This window comes from Cryptomeria japonica, chromosome 4 (genome assembly GCF_030272615.1).
Source record: "Cryptomeria japonica chromosome 4, Sugi_1.0, whole genome shotgun sequence".
Lineage (NCBI taxonomy): Eukaryota > Viridiplantae > Streptophyta > Pinopsida > Cupressales > Cupressaceae > Cryptomeria > Cryptomeria japonica.
In genome coordinates this window covers 280,274,656-280,283,362 of record NC_081408.1, presented here as the reverse complement: position 1 = coordinate 280,283,362, position 8,707 = coordinate 280,274,656, and the positions used below count along the sequence as shown (strand labels likewise).

At 33.9% G+C, this 8,707-nt stretch overlaps 1 pseudogene; it reads right to left on the bottom strand.

The window, feature by feature from the left end:
- Positions 1–1,194: 1,194 nt before the first annotated feature.
- LOC131875087 (hevamine-A-like) overlaps positions 1,195–8,707 on the bottom strand; it is an 87,329-nt pseudogene continuing 79,816 nt past the window's right edge.

The following is an 8,707-nucleotide window of genomic DNA, read 5'->3' as shown; positions in this document are numbered from 1 at the left end:
TGACTTTTAGTCTTGTATGATACGATAATTATACATGTTTCTCTATTTCAACTTCATTGTTGGTATAATTTTTTCCTATTATCTATAATGATCAAGATTTGTATATCCTTATATACTTTCTTTCCACTTAGATTCATTCTTTGCAAAAATGCAATTTGAGAAGATGCATATAAGGTCACTAATGCTTACTCTTTGAGTATGTTGGGAGTTATTCTCACATGAGGAAAGTCCTTTATAGGTGGTACCAAATTATTTTTACTTCCCCAAGGTGGTATATATTTGTTTTCTAGCTAAGCGCTATCCATATTCAACTAGAAGTGGAATATTCCCCAACCCTTTATTCATTGATTTTTTTCTTTTAGTTATAAGCACAAGACTCTTATTTTTAGTACCACTATAATATATAATTTGATTTATTTGTAGGTTTCTAGATTCAGAACCCTCTTCAAGAAAACAAACACTAAAATTAGAATCATCATCCATACTTATTTATTTCATGTTTATTTATTTCAATAATAAGTATAGATGGTGCATTATTAATTGAGTAGGGGAACACAACTCAGGAATTTTTCATTTCTCTCTACACCCATTTCCATGTATTGATCATGATATATAATTTTATGTCTTTCCTTTCTTTTATTAGTTATGTAGTCATGTAAGTGATCTTGATACATTTTTACACTCACAAAATGACCCCTTCCTTTCAAATTCAAAATCTCAATTTTGGTTGAATTTGCCCTTCCTTGTGACCATTAAGTTAAATTTCAAAGGTTAAATCCTTGTTAACTTTAGATGATATGATGCTAGATTATTATAACTAATAATTAAATTATACAAAACATTTTATGTAAGCTAGATTCTCAAATTCCACCCTCTTTTTCTATGTACCCTAGATTTAGAAAAGATAAAAATAAAAATTATTTATTTTTCTTTTTTCACCCTTTAATTAGAGAGTAAGCTGTCAATTATGAATTTTTTTTTAAGTCCTATTTATAGAACTAATTAATTAATTAATTCACTTCTTAAATTAGACTTCATATACCAATGCCAAACTTACAATCTCTTAGTACCATTAAACATAGATTATGTAGAATTATTACATATCTTAACCTCCACTCTTAGAAGGGTGAAGAAAAGCAGGCTGAGCATTACCTAAGCTCAACTATTATTTAAGTACTAGTGCATGTTTCCTTCTCAGAGAAAGGCCAAAGTAGGGAGCTCAACCAGGGAGGGCTTCATAATTATAGAATCTTTGATGGTCGAGCTGTAATTGGTTTTCTCATCCCAGTACTTGGACCATAGCATGACTTCTCCATACTTTAAGGAAGGCTTGATTTTAGGCAGCACCTTTTCGATGAGTACGTGTGGCTCAATATAGCTGCTGCCAATAGCACGAGGCATAGCCGGAAGACCGAGGTAAAAGCTCCATGTTTGAGCCATGGGTACGAACGTGGTCCAATGGTTCCATGAATTCACCAGATTGGAAGCATCCTCATTCACATACTGATAGGGAGGGTTGTTGTAGAACTGGATCCACACGTAGTCAAACAACCCTGTCTGCAAGGCATCTCCGAGAGAAGTGTCGGGATAGGGGCACTGCGGAGTAGCACTGAGGTACACCTTCTTGGAGTTGGTGCTAAGTTTGGATACAGCCTTGGCCAGATTGTTCCAGTGCACCGTCATGGACTCGATATCGAAGTCTATGTCGTCCAGAATGGCGGGTCTTAGAGGCTTGGAGCCCAAATTCCCTCCAAGATAGTTGGCCACCTCTTGCACATCCTCTGCTGACGTGATCATCACGTTTTTGACGGATCCTCCGAGGGAAAGAAACACCTTTACGCCACTGGAGTGAAAGGACTCAATTTGGGTGCTCAGCAATTTGCAACCTCCCGAGGGGGGATCGCAGTGGCCTGCCAGGTTCAGCACTGGTGTCTGTCCATTGCCAAACATGATTAGAAATGCGACCACTTGCGCAGGTGTCGGCAAGAGTGGCTTCATCGCCTCTCTGACCCCAGTATATGCTTATGCTTCCCCCACTTACCTCGCTTCAGTATATATGTATATATTTATATATATTAATTTCTATGGTCAAATTTGTACTTCAATAGTTTTAGTAGGGTGATTTCAAATAATAGAATAACAGTAAATTCTTTTTTTTTTTTTTTTCATTTAAGGCATTATCTAAATTTATTTTCTATTTTTATAGAATGTAAAAATATGACTGTTTTATTTATTTACAATAGCAACTAATTTTTTTTTTCAAAAAAATCATTAAATCCCTAAACAACATGATGTATTTCATTACTAACATTCATTTTGAAAAATCCATTTATTTTTCCCTACTAACATGCACTTCCAGATTTATAACTTTAGCTAAAATGAATTATTTTACAGCTGCAACTAACAATTTCTAAAATCCATATTAACATCTATTTATTTTTCCTTTTTTTTTTAACATCTATATGTTTTTTTCAAAATGAAAACAAAAATAAATTAAATAGAAAATAACTTTCATTCCTTTCTGCATTAATATTTTAAAACATAATATAACATCATTTTTTTTCCAGGAACTATAAACAAACATAAAATAATAAAAAATGCATTCATTTTATTAAAAGGATCAACACTTCAAATAAAATACATTTATTACATAGTAAAACTTAGTCAATAATACACTTTTATTTCTACAATATAAATACAATAGAAAACTATTTTTTCTTTCTTTTTTTTTTGCATCTAAATAAAATAAAGAACTCTTTTTCTGCAAATAAATACAATTAGCATTAGGATCATCTCCAAGCTTCCCTTTCTAAATATTTTTCCAAAGCAACCTACAATAAAAACTTGAGGTTGTGATCATGGAGGCTCACCTCCCAACCTAGGCTTACTAGAAGCCACCCTCGAGCTAGGAGAATCAAGGACTAGAGAGGAAGCACACAAACAAACACATACATGCAAAAACCCAAACATAACAAAAACACTCCCAACCCAAGGTTTAAACAATGTCACTTATGTGACTTTGTAAGTGGGGTGAAGGTGGACTAAATATCCTTGAGGAGAATTCTGCAAATAGTGCACATAATGTCATAACAAGGCTGCAAATATAACATATCCACAAGTTCCAAACTTGTCCCCTAAATTCCTTATGACCCCCAAGACATGCAAGCCTACAACTCCCCTTATAACCCTCATTTTATCAACATAATAATATGCAGCAAGGGCCACAAAAATCCCTTGAGAATTACTCTCTTCCAAGGAAAGCCTCTCACTCAAAAGGTTGTCAAACAACCCTTCACCCCAAGGAAACTCTACCCACCCAAGGGTGAGTTTGGCCTTGAAAACTCCCATAAACAAAGACATAAAAAGACAACAAAAACACGTAAGGAAGATTTCTACTCCTTCCTACACATAAAAATAAACAACAACAATGGAAAAACAAGAACAACCACAATCTTTTCAAATTCAAACAACATCATACAATAGTTAGAAATTCAACCAACCTTAATCTGCCAAAAAGGTAAGGAAATTTGTAGGAGAGCTTTCCAAATACACAACTTTTCTCATTCCAAACTTAGCCAAAAATCCTTCCAATACTTGCCAAAAATTCTGCAAATTCTAAGTCTCCAAAATGGAGAGTGGGTGATCAAACTCTTCCCTCCCAAACTATTCCCTATGATGCCACACCTCACTCTTTCCAACCCACTTGGGAAGGGTGAAGGATGCTTGTTGGTTGGTCTTCCAAAAACCTTACACTCCCTAACCAAAGCACCTAAAAAAGGGGAAACGAAATGGGGAAGAGGAATGACATTCATGAAGTGGGTTATCTAACCAAGGAAGGCTCTTCTAAAGATGAAATTCGGCCAACTTGGGAAACTCACTTTTTGGGGAGGTTAAACAAGTCCTAGCAAGTGGACACATGGCCAAATTTGGCCTTCATCCATAGGCACATCATATGGCCCACTAAAAATACCCCAAACTTAACCCCAAGAGTTATTTTAACCCCTTGGAAGTCCACCCAAAGTTTACCTATGGGTCAACCTTGAGTTGACCCTCCTAATGGCTCCTTATCCTACATTTACTTGGGACCATTTTGGGATAATTGAAAATATATGCATTAAAAAAATAAATTCCTCAAAACGAGACATGACAATGCCAACTCAACTTAAAACACATGTGTCAAGTGACACTACAAAAAGAATTACACATCACTAAAACACACATGGCAATTGTCCCCTTTTTAGAAATTTATAAATAAACAAATTTCCACATTAAACATTCATCCCAGCATAACATTTACAAATTAAAATACATTTCCAAACAAGGTGTTGTCTCTCCAAATAGACAACCCTTGGCTTCACAATCGCACATAGGCCTAGGCTTGATTCTCTGAATAATTTCCATGGTCACATGGAATGATTTCTTGCACATCTCATTTGCACATTAGTAATTCCAAAAATCACATATAATATTGTCAAAAAGAGTACAATTTAGACATCACATAAAATTTCAATTATAAAATCAAGTATCCAATTATATGATAACATCCACATACAATCATCTACTAAATGGCATCATCCTCATAAACATGGAATTAAATCATTTATAGTTATGCATCCATAATTTCTAGTATAAAATGAAGTACTGCAAATCAAAGTAAATGACATAATCATATCAATGTTATCCACCACACGAGATCATATAAAATCTATGTCCAAAATGCATCACAATATAGTATCCAAAATAGGTCCAACATCAAAATAACAGAAAAGCTATGACGGCTCGGGGTAGGCCCTCACACAGGCCTTGGAAGGCAACAACGATATTGCTATTTATGTTTTCAGGGGAGGAGCAATAGCAAGTGTTGGTAAAAGAATAGAGAGAGATAAGCTTGTGCATTTGTTGGAAGTGTATGAAAAAGTAATAGTGCCATTTATGGTTTTGTGTTAAGTTTTGCAAATTAATAAGTGTGTTATAAGTTGTGAATGTTTTTTTGTTAAACAAGTTTTGCAAGGTCCTATGCAATTTTTTTTTTGTAGTGGGTTACAATAAGGGTTGTGTCAATTGTGTGTATTTAAATAAGATGTGGTATGTAGAATGAATATTTTTTGTGCATGACATCCATTATTCATGGATATAACTGTCATGGTCTGTGAAGTGTATACCTGTGTACCTGTAACTGCAAACAAAAAAAACTCAATAAATAATTACAAGAAATGGTTAGAAAATTAATCAACAAAGGATAAAACCATAGCTAATCGATCTATTGCCTCCTAGTAAATGAGAGTATGAATTTTGCTCTCAGATCTTGTTATGCAAATTCCAGTGACTTGACTACACTTGGAGGATTTGAATGATGAAGATGAATGATCTAGCAATGATAGCATGATTAAGCTACACGATTTCATGATTATTCTAGAAAATAGGCTAGAATGAAGATGCAATCAAGCTAAGATTGAACATGATAACAATGCTCGAAATGATAAACTAGAAGCTAGATGGCTATAGTAACAATGCTTGAATGCAAATAAGATGAATCAATCAGGATGCAAAAATTATATAAATTGGGACCCTTTGTGCTCCAAAATGAGGTCTATTTATAGGATTTCCCAAGGCTAGGGGTGAGGTGGCATGAATCAATGGTTAAGATTAAGTTTGAAGATATCAATGGTTAAGTTGGAGAAGGTTGTAAAAGGCGTTGGAGTAAAGGGAACATCTTTCATCTCAATGGTGATAAGTGTCAAGAGGCTTCTAGAAGGGGTTAGATGAAATGGAATACTTAGTGACAAGTGTCACAAAGCTTCTAGAAGAGGTTGAATGAAAGGGAAAATGTGGGTAGGTAGAATGGGTTAGGTTTAGGAATGGTTACTTTAGGTGGTTAAAAGTTAGGAGAATTTGAATTTAAAAATTCAAATAATAGGAAAAGGATAATTAATTTCAACAACTCATGATTTGATTTGTTTTAATTATTTAGAGGATTAGAAGAAATGATTTTGATGGACAAGAATTGATTAATTTTAATTAATTAATCAAAGGGGATTATTGAAATGAACCTATTAAATAAATCCTTAGATTTATTAATAAGTAGAGGAAAGGGGATATTTAATCAAATTGTTGATGAATTTAATTAAATTGGGGAGGAGGATTAATTAAATAATTGCTTGTTGAATTAATTATATTCAAATCATTCTTAGGTGTATACATTTTGTCCCTCTTTGAAGCAAGGTGTGATGACACGTTGATTCAACGAATAATTTCCTTTTGATGATGATATTGATTTGATAGAATGCCCTATCTCTTGATTGATGGATTGTGGTATGATGATGCCCCCTCGGGAGATTAATTGAGATTTGTGAGATTGATGTCCCGATTAGAATTGATTTGACTTCTGCAATTGTGTTTGATGAAAATGTGAGTTCTTTGATTGGCTTGATTGATTATATTGATAAGATTGATAAATATTGATTGATTAGATTGATATGATCGAGATTCAGTTTAGTTTTATGAATGACACCTCCTATATAAGACAAAGATGATCAAAGTGTCTGATTTCATAAAGGATTAATCCTATATAAGACATGATCAGAACGTCTGGTTTCAGGAAGGATGCATCCTGTATAAGACATGAATCAAATCATCTGGTTTCAGGAAGGATACATCCTATATAAGACATGATAGAGTTGATTGGGTTTGATTGATCTGATAATGTTGAGTAGATAAAGAAGTGATTGTTTGTTGATATCAAGTTACAGAAAGATTCAGATATGTTGATGTTGATTCTGTTGAGAGTGATAGCAAAAGATTTTTGCAGGGTCGACAATATCTGAAGAGATATGAGTCATTTCTTTGATTGCGTATACACTTGTGATGATACTTTGATGATTCCTGTGATAGATTTAACCTTGGATAAAAGGAGCCCGTGGGATCCCATGCAAGAATGAAATGCAAGCTAAAATGCAATGAAATGCAAACTATGACTGGACCAGTCACTGGATTATTGCATTTTTGTCATCATTGAGCTTTTGAAATGTGGGAAGGGAGTGCAAACATTGATGGTATAATTAATCCATGATGACCTGAGCACTTCTTTTCTGGCTTTTGATATAGAAAGTTAGCACAAGCATCAAGGTATAATTCAACCTAGATGACCCGAGTCTTGCTTGTGTAAAACAGGTAGTATTAATCATTTCAATACGTAAATCAGAAATGTCTTCAATGATACTCTGATGATCATGTCCAGAGACAAATTTGAACATATTAATGATTAATTATCAGACATTAGACAAGAAAAATATCATGTTCCTTCCTTGTTCCTCTAGTCAAGGACATCCTGGAGTCACTCAGAAATCATGATAGCGAAAAGCAATATAGAGAAGTTGAACAATCATGTTAAAATCATTATCCAAAAAGATATTATCCACTAAAAAGTGTGTGATATGATTAGATTGACTTTGTGATAGCTTGATAATTGATAGTTTGATCTTGTGTTCAACGTTGGATGTGTTGGTAATTTAGCATTATAATAGATAATGGAAGATTGTTGGCATTTCAACAAGGATATTGAGAAGGTTGTTGATGATTATGGATATAACTGATTAAGGATGTTTACTGTCTTGATATTATTATTTTGTCATTGATGTCAAGAAATTGATTTTCTAATTCAATATGATGTTGCCATATCTTGAGAAGTATGATTTGAAGAATATAAAGATGTCAGTAAAAGACATAGAAAGTTTATGATGAATAAGAAGATGAATAAGGTATTCAATGGGCAACTATTACCGAGTAAGACAATGATGAGATCATGATGTTTAGATTGTTTTTAACATCATACATATATTGTAAATTGTAAGGTTAATACTATACCATGTTACCAAGTAAAGAACCTAGTCAGTAAACCCTAAGGAACCTAGTCGGTAAACCCTAAGGTTATCGCTATCGGTTAATGAAGGTGGAATGTCTACCGAGTGAAATTTAGTAATTGCCGAGTTATAACCAAGTTGTAACCAAGCTGTAACAAAATGCATTAAATGTTTACATGCGTTATTTAATGAGGGAAGTTGATGAGATGGAGTTGCTTAAATGATTGGTAAGCCATACATGGTGTTTGTTAATGAATCTATGGCAAAGGAAAGTCAGCATGAAGATCTACAACATAGATTGAACCACAATACCCTAGCACAAGTTCCAAGAAATGTATGCAAGTTCTAAGGTGGGGTAAAACATTTTTCAGATCGAAGGATACATTGAACCTGGTCAAGCATGAAGATCTAATGGCTATGATTGATCATGGGAAATGTGATCAAGGAGATTAAGCGATTACCTAATTGTTTATAAATAGGAAACTGTTGATAAATAATGTATGTGGGCAAGTGTATGCATAGGGATGCTACATAGTGATTACTGAGCACAAAAGCTTGAAGACCTATTTGAATAATAGAGTATAGAAGCCCAGCAGATGGACAAGATTAGTTCTATGTCTAGATGGTATTGAGCAAATAAGAATCTGCTTTAGCATTTTAGATGTGAAGTTGCAGATAGATTTTTATTACTATTATTTTGTGAAAGTGACAGAAAATCTCTTAACCGAGTGGACTTAACAATCTTATTTGTAAAACCCTCTAGCAAGGTGACATTCTGATTGAGTGTTTGAAATCCTTTAACAATGTCACTTCTAACAAGGTGAAGATCCTAACAGATCAGAGGGAAA